This window comes from Tachypleus tridentatus, chromosome 9 (genome assembly GCF_004210375.1).
Source record: "Tachypleus tridentatus isolate NWPU-2018 chromosome 9, ASM421037v1, whole genome shotgun sequence".
In the NCBI taxonomy this organism is placed as follows: Eukaryota; Metazoa; Arthropoda; class Merostomata; order Xiphosura; family Limulidae; genus Tachypleus; species Tachypleus tridentatus.
The window spans coordinates 95,520,231-95,534,756 of NC_134833.1; the positions used below are offsets into that span (position 1 = coordinate 95,520,231).

Genomic DNA, 14,526 nt, shown 5'->3' on the forward strand with positions numbered 1-14,526 from the left:
GCTCATAACGTTCGCTATATGCAATATTTCTTGCAACAACGTGGTGTGTTGGTTCTTGAGCAACCACTTGTAAGCCCAGGTACCAACCCGATAACTCATCTCTGGGATGAACTAGGCCGTGCAGTCAGGATTAGGAACGATCCCCCTTCAACCCTACAGCAGTTACGACAAGCACTGACTCAACGTTAGTTGAGAGTATGCCACCCCGCCTAGCGGACATTATTGCAGCACTTGGGGGTCACACAAGTTATTGAGTTAAATATTCTGATGTGAATGTAATTGTTGCACGTTTAGTGAAAGTTTCAAATTGATACTTAATATTTTCACAAAATGACGGTCTTATTTGTTTTGACTTAGAAGTGGAGAGAAAAAAAGGTCCATTTATGGTGGTACAGATCTTAAGTTCTAAAAACGTTTCCATGAAAAAGACATAATCATGGAATATTACACGAATGTTCATGTTATAAACATACTTACCAATAATTACCAAAGAAAATACATTGCATACATTAAAAACACAAGAAAAATAACATATAAGGGACAAACAAGCTCAAAATATCACATGTAACAACATTTTTGAGCAATAGTGTATTTAACTGAAACAAAAATCAACATTAATATAAATACATAATAGCAGATCTGTCACATTATCCACCAAGCAATTATCACGTCCAAATTATTGAACTTTATAAGGTACCTTAGTGGTACGTGGCTCATCATACGGTTTAATTTTTTACTATAAAGATATTATTGGCAATGTTTAATGAAGACCACATTAGCAAACAGTTATTTTTTTCAACATGCAGTATTAAAGTTCAAAAGCCATGAAAATATGACTGGTGTATGCTATAGCTCGAGTCTCTCCATACTGCAATTATAATAAATCTACCACTATTACATCATTATTGCTAACTCATCCAACAATAATTCATAATTCTATCGAGGATCTGCTAACATATGAGTTATCACTAATGCGTGTTTTAATGACAGAATTCCCGATCACACTCCTTGGTCCACCTCAGACTAGAATCTACTTTAATTAAAACCGATAATGGTGATGTGTGATGTAGTAAGAATTGGTCACAAAATGTTTATAATATGATGTGAAATAAAGGAAACTGCAGACTTTTGTTCGGGAATAGATGGCCAAAGCCATACCATTGTAACCTTTGTAGGGCAGTATATATTCAATATATTATCACAAAATTTTATGTTTTTTTTATTATTGCAACTCTTAAACTTCGGTATAGGCCATTCAAGATTTAAGACATCAAGAGTGTATTGGCATGGTAAACACGCCATTGATTTGTAACAGTGTTGTCCCTTTTGGAGATGTTTAATTTCTTTTTCATGATTTAGGGGACATACTCGATTGTTTCATAATTTAATAAAAGTGTGTTTGCACTAAGTTACTTCAAGTAATCATATTATTACGTAAAGTACGAAAAAGTAACGCAAATAAGACCATTGAGTAAAATGTTAGTTTTTTTTTTAATTTGGTTTCTTAGGTAAAGCATGTGATGTATTATTACTACTAGCTAAAATGCCAAACAGTTAGGGCTAACACAGAACTAAAATTTCACCTGTAATGATTGATTTTAATTATAAGCCTGCCATTCTTAGGTTTTTAGCAGAACTCCAAAATGTGTGTCCCAACACATAGATGTCATTGAGCTAGATCAAGCATATTTCCAATTGAAACTCGTTCAATATAAGATTCACAAACTTCTCAAGAGTGACAAAAGCATTTCACAGGCATGACAAGAAACTCACAATTGTCATGGACAGACTAGAGACACCCTACACATTTAATAGATCAGTAAATACCACTGATTGTGTCAGGATTTGATGTATATTGATTTTTTTTTCCTGGAACAAGAATTTATGCCAAATTGAATAGAAAGAGACCAAACGAGTATTGGTAAAAAATCTTGTCTTATTAAAGGTTATAGAAAATCGCATGATACCCACATTTCACAGTGGTGCGTATTTGTAGTTAAGCACAAAACAGCACAAAGGTCTGTCTTTGCTCTGTCCATCGTATGCATCGAAAACCGGTTTCTAGCGATGTAAGTCCTCATACATACCGCTGTGCTATTAGGGAGCCACAATGGTGCCATTGTATGGGTCTTTGTATGAGAAATATATTCTTCAGTGGAAGATTTTATACACTAATTAACTAAAGGAGAAGAAAACTTGCGTGCCATCCATGTATAAATGATAGAGGGTGAAAAGGATAACATGGAAACTATAATATAACATTTGTTTAAAATAATATACTTTTTGTTTTAAAGTATTTTATAAAAATATCGCTAATCTTTACTAAAAAGTGTTATTTCATGCGCAATAACGTGAATTTTATTATTCAAAGTATTATGTCTTTTACGAATACCTCAAGTATAACTTATGTTGTTCAATGCTTTATCAGTTATCGAAATGCGTGTTATGACATAATTACATTTAACATAACAAGATCTTTAGGGACAACAAGGGACTTATTGATCCATCTTGGCTTTTTCTTCATTTGAACTAAAAAATCAAAATGATAATTAGCCCTCAAAATCAAATCTTATTATTCATATAGCTATCGAGCTTTCCTTTAAACTCATTTAAATTTATTGGTTCCAGAACATCCGAATGCAATTTGGTCCAAAATCTAACCATTCAGTTTGAAAAATAAAACTGTCTTAGATGAAGATGCCGCCTATTTTGCCAAAATTTATGTTTGCGTTCCCCACTTCTACAATTATCACCGTTACAATATTAAACATATCGATTAAATCCTCTTTTTTTTAAAGAGAAAACAATTTCAGAGATTTAACCTCTCTTCGTATGACAAACCCTACATCTCAGGCATCATGCTAGCGGCCTTCGTCTGAACTTTTCCCAACAATTTAGTGTTCTTCCTAAGGTAAGAAGCTCAAGACTAAACACACTACTTCAAATATGACCTAAACAGTGACTTTTAGGCTTGAATTCAATAGTTATTTTTTTCTATCGAAGTACACCAAATCTACCCTGTCATTCTCATTTATACAAACACTAACCTTTTGAAAGAATGTCAAAAGATTTATAAGGCAAGATTTTATCTTAGAGAAACGATATTAACTATTTAATAAAATTCTAAATATTGTATTAAATGACTTTTCAAAATATCGTTTACCAGACTTTCCAAAACTTTTCCCACAACTGATATAAGACTAGTAGGCCTTTAATTACTGAGAAAAACTTTATCTCCTTCCTTAAAAAGCGGAGTATTATCAACCAACTTCCAATTTTCTGGCATCTGCCCACTATTAAAGGACTAATAAATATAGTAGAAAGTGGCTCACATATCTAATTCGTAACTTCCTTCGAAACCCTTGGGGAAATATTATCTAGAACAAGACCATTATCATCCTTTAAACTTCTCAATTGTGTCCAAACAAGTTCAGGTTTGATGTGATCATCTTGTTCGATACTATTTCCATCTATCAATTGTTAAAAATGATGAATATTACTTAAATCTTTACCAGTAAAATTTGAAGAAAAAACTTAAATTTATAAATATGCATATAATGCTTCTCTTTAATTTCACACCTTATTGCTTTTGTGAGCAAACCTGGTTTTGTTTTTACTTGCAACTACCCTTTTCTTTCTATAAGGAAAATGTTCATCTGTAAAATATAGTAGCACTGTCCATTCTATATTCATATCCCTAATTTGCAGTGTGTGTGAATGAATCTTCACGAAAATTGGTATGGAGATTCATTTGGTCCATGAGTGGGTGTATACAAATTTTCAGTTTTGCGGTTTTCACCACTACTTAGCTCCTGTAAATGGATCCTCACCAAATTCGGTATGGAGGTTCAATGGTTACGTATGGAGATACACACAAATTTTCAATTTTGAATTCTGCATTTGGCGATTTTTATGGGTGTTTTTCCATATTTGCGTTTTTTACCACTATTTCCTCTTTTGTTAATGGATCTTAATCAAATTTCACATAGAGGTTTGTTGGGAAGATACATAAAAATTTTCAGTTTTGCATTTTTTTTGTGTGTGTGTTTTTATGGGCATTTTTGACAATTACATACAAGGGAAAGAACTTTTCATGTCCTAAGACAGCTTTTCATTGTAATAAATGTACACAATTACCGAACAGGGGCAAAGTACTCCAGCTAGTCTTGAATATTTATGTTTTACACATTTGATTAGCATTTCGAGGAAAAGTAATCTATTTTAATAAGCAAAAGTTTACTAAGAAAGAAAATAACAAAACTTTGTCTGATAATAATTTAAAAGTAAATATTAGTTATAACACTTCAAAAAGTGACGTCTTTACATCCGGGACTTTTTCTTTCAGCATTGTGGGATACATGCTGTAAGTAGTTGTTGCACCGGTAAGCCTAACTTGTGAAATGATACTGGAAGTAAATCGAATTTGCTGATATTTAGTTCGCAGAATAAAAAATGAATGTTGAAATAAATACGAGCACGAAATAAAGTTTATTCAGTTCCCAAACACAGTTTTATGTATTGGATGACAGCCACTGTGTTTATGGTAAACTGAGACTACAATTTAAAATCTTGACTAGGCTAAGTTTATTTATAATTATATTAATAAGTTTTTGCCGAAATAATCATGTGGAATATTTGTGTATTTATAATACTAAGTTAAGTAACAAAGATTTTAAAAATTTCTTTTTGCATTTTATCGATTTCGGAACTTGACTCCATTTACTATGTATCTACTTTATACTTCGATAACGCTATTGCAGCTTTTCGGTATTTGTCGATGCTTCCATGTAACAACTTTTGAAACTGTATGGTACTAGTATTATTTTTGGTACTAATAGTGTTAACTTTAGTGTTGCTACTAGGCCTACAATGGTAGTCCCATTGTTATTACTTTGTGCTAAGGGTCCAGTAATACTAACAGTAAAACGAACACTTACAAGTACACAAGGTATAGTTAAATGTTAAGGAAAAGTGAGTAAAATTTGCAGGTAACATTTAAAATATCTTCAGACAAAATGTTTCTCTCTTGTACCTAGAGATTATCCATATAGCAGTACAAATATTTTCAGCAAATGTTTATTTAAAACTGTTCCTTGAGTTTATTTTGTACTTCTGAGGTGTTGGGGATAGTTTATTAAATGGTTTCAGAAACAAATTACCCTTCTAGTGTATCTGTGGGCTCTTCATGTAGCAGCTCAAGTATTTTCAACAAATGTAAGTTGGAAACTCTCCCTTGGGTCAAGTTTCAGCATCCCAAAAAATTAAAGGTAGCTGGAGGTAGGTTTTAATATGTCTTCAGACAAATGAAATGCCTCTTATTGTGATTCTCTGCATAGCACAGAAAGTATTTTCAGCAAAATTTTGTCTGAAGCTGAGTTTGGGCTTCCCGAGATGATGGGTTTTTCTAAAAAATATTATGAAAGCTACTTCTGATTTTAAGTATTTGCTTAATTCATCTTCTGTATTTTACTTCCTAGTTCTGCAACTCATTGTTTCGTAATTTTTAATAAATATTGAAGCTTGTGAAAATTGTATGACACAAAGATGTGGAATGCATGACTATTATTAAGAACACTGATCATATTTTTAAATCTTTGAAGCCATTTTCTGCTTGATTTATAGAGTAAAACAGAACAGTTTCATATGGTATAGTATTAAAACTAAAAGAAGCTGAATTAAATGCTCAAAAGCAATTTTTTTATCAGTCTCAGCCATGATAATTAAACTTGAATAGTGGAAGCAGTAATTTTAATTTAAAAAAGATACAAAACATAGCATGACTTGCATATAAAAATTTATAAATTTTAAAATACATCATAAATATTTCATGCAACTTCTAATATTTCAAATGAAAATATTCTGTTTAACTCAAGGGATTAATAAATTAAAAAGGATAGCAAATACCTTCAGTAGTTATCTTGTGAAAGTAATGTTAAAGATGTGTTGGAAATGTTTACTATGTTACAAAGCTATGATGAACTTTGAAATTAGATTTCACTTGGTGTATTTGTATTATTTTTAGAACTTAGCTGCAAGTATTTGTGTAAACAATATTAAGTAATGTTATTATTAGTGTAGGATTAAGACTGATATTGCAATGTTATGCTACATATATCACTTTTTTTTCTTTCATTGTGTAATTATTCATCCTTCAGTTTGTTGTAATGTATCTGTATTTCACATCTCAGTTTTTGAACATTTTGTGTTATTACAAGTGTAAAATTTTGTATGTGGATGTTATGCTTGTGCTTTGTGATTAAAACAACATGTAAGTGTGCACCCTTGCATTTTTTAGTCCTCCGCTAGTACAGCGGTACGTTGACGGACTTACAACACTAAAATCAGGGGTTCGATTTCTCTCAGTGGGCTCAGCAGATAGCCCGATGTGGCTTTGCTATAAGAAAAATGCATGGATTTTTTTATATATTATTTAAGTATGATTTGTGTTACTTTTCAACAGAACATACAGAAAATGAACATGTGGTCATTCTAGACCTTCTTTGCTCATTTACCCTTTAGCAAAGCAAAAATCTGAGCTCATATTATCAATTCCCTCTTAAAATTGTAAAATGCCAGCTTTTGGTACTGTCGGTATTGGAAAAAATTAAATCTGAAATAGAACCTAGGTTTTTATTCAAATGTTAAACTTTTTGTGTTGTCTTTTATTTTCTTAGAATAATGCATAAAAAATAGTCCTTTATCTTATTGATCTGACAAAAAGTTTGGTAAACTTTGATTAAATCACTTATAGAAGCTAAAGGTTAAAAAATACTAAGATGGCTTGCAATATCTTTTTTTTTCCTCAGCAAGTTGGGCAGCATTATTTAAAAGTTGATATTGAACATGCTTTTTGTTAGTCAGATAATTTACTTTAAATCTGGTATGCACATTTCTCAAGTAGGTCAGATGTTGTTTCAAAATATAATAAAATTTCAGTTAATCTCTATAATTTTCTTACTCAGGGTGCAATTTTCTGCACCAACAGCTAGAATTTTTTTTCCAGAATATGCTAGAATAAGGAAAGCACAGCTTAAAATATGTGATTCTCACTAAAGAGAACATCAGTAAATATTGATAAAGGATGTAAAGCAGAAGCTGGTTTTCCTGTAGTACTTTAGTGCCTCCATGTGGTTGGATGTACTTAAGCATTTAATGTTGTTTGTAAGCTCTTAATTTGGAAGCTGCATCAATACCAGTATCATTAATTTAATATGAAGGGAGAGGGGAGTAACCTCTGGGTTTTCCATTAGTAGCTTACTTTTTCTAGTCAGTGGTACAAAATTAGTGGCAGTGACAGGTAGTCTTCACAGCTTATCCATAATAAAGACAGGGTGAACAGATTTGGTTACAACATTTCAATTATTTTGATAGTTGAAATAATTAAAACTGTAATTTTGATTATTATTATTGTGACAGTTAATTTAATAGTAATTTTAGTTAATCAGTTGATAGAATAATAAAAATACATTAATTATTAGAAATGATATTACTGATTAATTATTTTCTCACAACTGATTTGATGAGAATTTTAATTTACCAATATGAATATGAGTAGGTAAAAGTGCATGTAACGGGAATTTAATAGTGATATTCAAAATTAATTAAACTATTTTATTATTAATACATATCAATACATTTGGCACAGGAGTGTAGTTGATGAACAAAATTTTAATTTACAAGTTTTAAGTACTTAATTTCAAAAGGGAATATTTAGTCCTTAAATGGCATCCTTCATCAATGAGAGAGTTCCATACTAGTTGCAGAACAAGCAAGACGTACTGATATCTCTGCCATTATGCTTTTCAAGACGCAAGGATCAACTACACCAGTTATACTGCTGGTAATTGTTGACAGTCTACCATCACATCTTATGCTGCTTCAAGTCTCCACGTTCATTGCCCAAGCCAAGCAGGGGCAACCGTTGAATCTTCCAGGACCCGAATCCTACGCCGGGGCAGAATTCTCATCCAGCCTGCTACTCCTGCTGATGAAGTTTATCTATGCCAACCATGGAACACTGATATTAAAGTAAGTTGTTCCCCAACCAAAAGTCCTGTCAGCTTTTTCTCAGTATTCATCAGGGGGTCGACCCAACCATACAACCAGAAGAAATCAAACAAGCCAAAAAATCTCAATTCCATGCCAAGTTACATGCTGTATATCAAATTTTCTCCATTAACACCAATTTACCCATGTACTTCATGAAGATAGTGACAACATTGAAGTACAATGCTGACTGTATTTTACGTGACGTGTATTACTATCACATTTCACTTTAGAGCTGAATGCCCACATTGCCGACCCTTCAACTCGTGGTCAAACAAAGTTCCCGGACAACATAGACAGTCATTGGACAACTTTCAACAGAAAACTACAGAAATACTGCTGAGTTCAGAACCAGCCAGAAGGAACATGAGTGCAGATTCAGGCAACTCAACTCCAAAGACGACAACACGCCAATACTTAACAATCCAAGGAAGACAAGTGATAGTTCCTGCCAGACCTCAGTTCCAGTTTCATGGAATACAACCACCAGCCAGACTCGCACCATTCACATGACAACTATCGACATGCCAGTTCAAACAGAGAAACAGACCACAATCACTCAGAAGACACAAACAAAAATTACAAGAAGAAACAAAGCATCTCAGACTGATGAAAAACAATTCACTGAAGAACAGCCAGTTGATTCATCACCTAGCTCACATTTTTCTCTATCATCACTGGGCATCAGGTGTGAATGCATGTTCAACCTGAAGTTCCTACCTGTTCTATAAGACTGCAGCTAGCAGTTTTCATAGTTACCAGACAACCAGTCACATGCATACCATTGCTACAATCTATCATTTTTCTTTTTAATTCAAAATCTTTCTAAAGCTTCATTTATTCCCAGCTACCTCCAGGCATGGTCTGGGTAGATTTTTCGGCACCCAGGCCGTGAAAGTAGGGTTTCTCGGGGTACTCCCATTTCCCCCCACAGCTAAATCTCTGTCATTGGATCTGTAGATCCCTGCCAAGGCAACATTCTTGCCTAGTCCTGAAAAGAGCTGTTTAAGTCAATCTCAAGTCAATATTTAATAAACACTAGTTGTCAAGTTATTCTGACCATGGGCTCGTGCATGGCTCACTTCCCTTGTGCTGCCCTCGTCCAGATCTCTCTTCTCTCACGTCACTTTTATATCCCCACCTCACTTCTTCACCTTAAAGGAATTATTAAAAAATTAAGATAAACTTCCATGTAAAGTTCAATAATCTTTCACGTGAGGGGACAAACCACAATGTTCATGACCACCCCAGTTGGAGAGAGAATTCCTGCCAAGTTTGTTTGCATTTGTGTTTTGATGATGCTGCTACCTACAACATTTTTCCTGTTTAAGGGTTAAAGAAGTTTTCAGTCTTTTCTGTGTCATGTGAAACTTGTTTGTTCCAAATAGCATGTTAGCTAATTTTTCCATAGCATTTGAGTTTCTGAGTTTTAATGAAAATAACAGACTTATTTGGTAGATAATGCTGAGATGTAACTTCATTACCTCTATCAATAAAGTTGTTTTACTTAGATGAAAGAAAGTGTAACCCACACTTCATGCCCTCTTATCACATAGTCTTTCAAAAAATCTCTGTATTTCTCTCTGGCATTTGCTTTTGCATTATTTATAACCAACAGAAAGACAATATTTTAATTTACTGATTTCTATACAATGCTAGCTTGTTCTAATGGCAATGTTTGACTTGTGTGCATGCTCAAAGTTTTTATTGCAGAGTTCAGTTTGACCAGCTAAGTTTTAATGCACTTAGTTATGAAGCCAGTTAGATTAGTATAGTTATAGGACATTGCATGCTTTGTGTATGCAATTGTTTGTTCAAAACTGAATATTTGTAAAAATAAAAATTCAGTAAAATAATAACAGTGATCCTAGCAAAAGGGATTAACTTTTATGAATAGTGTTCTTCAGTTGCAAACAATTACAAGTCCAATACATTAGTTCTAAATTTCTTGTATTGTATGTATATTGTATCTACTGTAAAAGTAATAAAAATTGTAAATTTAACATATTAGATTAGATGAGAAAACGTAAATGTAAAAAAAGGTGAGAAATGCATGTGCATTATATAGTTCACCACTGTATTTTAGCATGAAGTGAGCTGTTTGTTTGCTTGGTGTTGATAGTTTGGTTATATGTTCAATAGTTAGACATAATTGTAGGAATTAAAACAGTAAAATGAAATATAAACAGACGTAAACTGTTAATGAACTTGAGGCTTTTTAGGATCAGTTCTGTAATTTTCCATTACAAGTTGAAGTGGGTTTAGAAAGCAAGAAAAGAAAACTTGTATTATTTCATATTTTTTAGCAGTGGTTACAAGACTGGTAAGATGAACAAAGACTTGTATGGTTTAGAGAACATTAAGAATGAAATAAGTTTTATTTTAAAAAAATTATCATTTTGGAGGTTCTAGAGGTTTTAAAAATTGTAAGATGAAAAGTATTTTTAATCTTAACATGAAAATATTTTGCAATCCTGGTCAGACTATTATTTCATAAATTCACAGATGAATCCTCAGTAAATAAATTTAATTAACCATACAATGATAGGTTATAGGTCAAAGACCATGTCATTGCATTTATTGACTTACATTCAAAATTTTATTGAACTACTATTTTATGCATTTATGCCAATAAATCTGGTACCATATTGTAGAGTATAATTCAGATTTTCATATTATACATAATTTATTAATTTAGTAAATATTAAACACACATAAACATCAATTTTTGTGTGTTATGTGTATGTTAAATGCAGCACTGATTCATATTATAAGTTTGTTAAAATCCAAAAATAATAGTTTGTAAACATTAGGAACTCAACTTACCAGTATTGTTAAGCTAGAATATAAAATAAAAGCCACTTTTTTTTTTTTTTTTTTTTTTGTAAGCTATTACTATATTTAGAGAACCAAACTCAGTGGCCCCTTTTCAACTTTTTTCATTTTTGGAAATGGTTCTTTATATACACTTCTATTATTACATGTGAATACCAAAATGAAAGCATAGAAAGTCCCCTTAGTAATTTTCTCAGCCATTTTCCAGTATAACAGCATCATTTTCTATCCTTTGAGACAAACCTTCATGCTGGTAAGACAAGTATTTAGCCTGTTCTTGATTCGTATCTTTTTTAAATACAGATATGGCTTAATTATTAAACTTATTAAATTATAATAGAATTCTGTGATATCAGTGAAGTAATTTATGATTTTTTTAGTTATTCAAATCTATATATAAAACTTATAAATTAGTTCACATCTTCCACGTGCAAAATTTCTTAAGGCTTAGCAAGTTATGATAATTAGCAACATAGTGCAAAGGTCAAAACTAGAAGAGATAATTGTATGCTTTATTTCTTTATTTGCTTTTCTTTGTTGTAAGCAAAATAAGTTTAAGGACTTGTTTGTAAAAAGTTACCTATATATGTATACAACTTATAATAATTGAAATGTGACTGTATTCTACCATATACTATAGTAAAACATAACCAAGATAAGTTACTCTGTAAAAAATAAAGATGAATTTTATATTATTGGATATGGTAACATGAGTGCATGTGTGCTGTGTCATTGTAACTTTTGTACTGTTAGCCAGTCACTGCTGAAAGGTCACTATAATAAAAATAAATTTTTGCAAGTGTATAATGTTATGATATTTAAGTTGTTTAGTCTGTACATTTATGGTTTTCTTTTATGACCTGTAGTGATTCTAGAATGAAAAATGCATAATTTATATTCATTTTCTGATTGTATGTGTTGGTTGTGAGATTGGTCAGATTGACTAAATTTATACAGATATTCCTTATTGAAGATAACATAAAACATAAACTTTTAATAACAGTTTGATAAAACTGTCTAGACATTATAAGGATTTTGCATGAGAAATTTGAAAATGTTTTGATGCACAAAAGTATTTTAAAATGAAAATTACTTTGAATGTTGGATAGAAAACATGGAAAAACATAAAAGATGTGAGAAAAACATTGCTTAACAAACCTATAGGCTTAAAAAATCTGTTATTACATGTGAAAGAATTCTAAAGTTTACTAATCTGCCAAATTTCATGAACATACACTTACTAATTGAAAAGTAATACCATGAAAACTATAACAAGCACAAATGGTTACTAGATTTTTCAGGGACCGAACCCATGCTTAAAAGGTTAAAAAAGTGATTTTTTTTTCTATTTATAAAATAATTTTAAGATTTATTAAAAGCGTGGCAAATTTTGTGATATTACTTTATTAAAGTTGTATGTACGGTTTCATGGTTATTAAAAGGTCAGTCAGAATGAATGAACCTCTATAAGTATAGTTAATTGTTGGAATAATTGAGAACAATAATAATTGGAAATGCTAATTTTGATTAATTGTAATTTCAACATATCAGTTAATTCACATATTGTTAAGTGATATAATTGCTGCTCATAGGTTGTTGATTACTCAATTATGTAGCCCAACTCTAGTCAGGGCTACAGATTTGCTAAAATCTTTGGAGCAGAAACTACAAATTTTCCAGACTGCTATATAATGGGGATGTGGGACGTACCATTTCAAATGAAACAAACGTTTAAACTTAATATTGAAATGTATATATATTATGAAATTCATACACACTCACACATTAATGAATGAAATAATTACATGTGAGAGATCATTAATTTATCATACCACATGTGAGTACTGGAGCTTTGTGAATTAGACACATTGATGTTCAAAATACTATCTTTGCAGGAAAACAACAAATAGCATCATAAAAGAGGGCATCACTGTATGGGGGAATATAATAAGAAATAACGGTGTGTTAACATTGGTGAGGTTTTGTTTAATTTCCTAATTATCATCCCAACTGCTAGTAGTTAATATTAGTAAGTCCTGTTATTTAGTAGAATTCAGAAATTTATATTAATTTTATGTGAGTGTATAAGAAAAAGGTTTCTGAGGGAAATCATTATCTGTCAGCCAAATCCTTTGGTGTGTATGGTGTATATGTGTGTTAGTTATCTGAAGTCTTACCAAAGACTCGAGCACTGATTCCTAAAGCACTAAAATAGTAATAAATTGTAATTTGAGAGGACTATGAATAACAGTTTTTTTCTTTCATCCAACTACCCTACAGTCCATTTAATGGTTTGCTCACAAACTCTGATGTGGTATTCTCAGCTAATCTTCTGTTTGGCATCTTTTCAAAGTTCACTAAGTTCATATCCCTTACATCTTCCAGATAACAAACAACATCCTCATAAAATGTTAACAGATTAGTAAGTTGGAATTACTCTTTATTGAATTCATTTTGGACTTCTTTAATGACATCACATTTCACTAAAAGATTTTGTAAAGCCTGTAAGACTGTTTTTTTTTGTTTTTTTTAACTACAGAAGTATGACTAGTTGGCATATAATTTTTAGGGCAGCTCTTTTCATTCTAAAAAAACAGAATAATGTTAGTAACCCTGATCATCAGGTACTTGTGCATTTTTTGTTGAAGGGTGAATTGGGAACAAGTAAAAATTGTGATGTGAAAGTTAGTTATTGGTATTATGGATATCCATAACAAAACACTGTGATAATAGAGAAGCAGTTGGTAATGGGCATAATCTATCGTTTAGTTTATGGTGGATCCAAGAATTCATTGTTTGCACTATGTTACATTAAAAATCTTGCTCTCTGCAAGCTGTTGCAATATAAAAGTTATAGTTAAATCCCAATACTCAATAACTTAAGAGTCATAGGTGAGTGCTGTTGACTAGTTGCATTTCCCTTAAACACTTAGTTCAAAATTAGGGATGGTTAGTGCAGGTCGCTCTTGTGTAGCATTTATGCAGTTATCTAAAATAAACCAAATCAGTAGGTTTGTTGCAGGTGTGACTGATTTCTAGTAAATGAAAAGAATTGAATAGGGAAAGAAAGAGGTGTGTAGGAAATAATTATGAAAGTGGAGAGACACTAGAGAAGCAATGTTAGTAAAATTTATTTGGAAAGTAAAACGTTGGGCTGTGAGTATTAAAGGACAATATTGATATAGTAAAAGTGTTAATAATAAAAAAAATGATACATTGTGAATGAAATAAAAATATATTAATAAAAAGAATGAAAATTATTATACTCATACAGAAAAGATGACCTATATTAAAGGAAGTAGAACTTAAAAGTTAAATACACAAATGTATGATAAAGGTACTTGTGTTTGAGGCTAAAAGTGTGAATTGAAATAATGCTGTGTGTTTTATAAGGAATATTAAATGAAACCATAGTTACAATATGTAAATATTTTAATTAGTATTTTGCAACTTTTATAGTGAAATAGAAAACTTTTAAAAGTCACAAAGCAAAATACAAATGTATTTAAATAATGTTATGAATTTTATATATATTTTTGGACTTTAAGTTGGAACTTTTTTATATTCTAATTGTAGTTTTTATGTTATTAGTCTTTTTGCTAATTTAACTTAGGCTTAAAAAATACAATTTGTAAGCTACTTGTA

The 14,526-nt window shown here is 31.4% G+C and overlaps 1 protein-coding gene across 6 annotated transcripts in view; it reads left to right on the top strand.

Moving 5' to 3' along the window:
- The first annotated feature begins 4,344 nt into the window (after positions 1-4,344).
- The window catches only part of LOC143225807 (uncharacterized), a 57,298-nt gene continuing 47,116 nt past the window's right edge, over positions 4,345-14,526 (top strand). For 2 of the 6 annotated variants that reach the window (XM_076455844.1, XM_076455849.1), the window contains exon 1: positions 4,348-4,543. The gene's annotated coding sequence lies outside the window, so the exon portion shown is untranslated. Of the gene's footprint in view, positions 4,544-14,526 lie in introns of all 6 variants that reach the window. The other 4 variants (XM_076455846.1, XM_076455845.1, XM_076455847.1 and 1 more) reach the window with 4 other exon arrangements.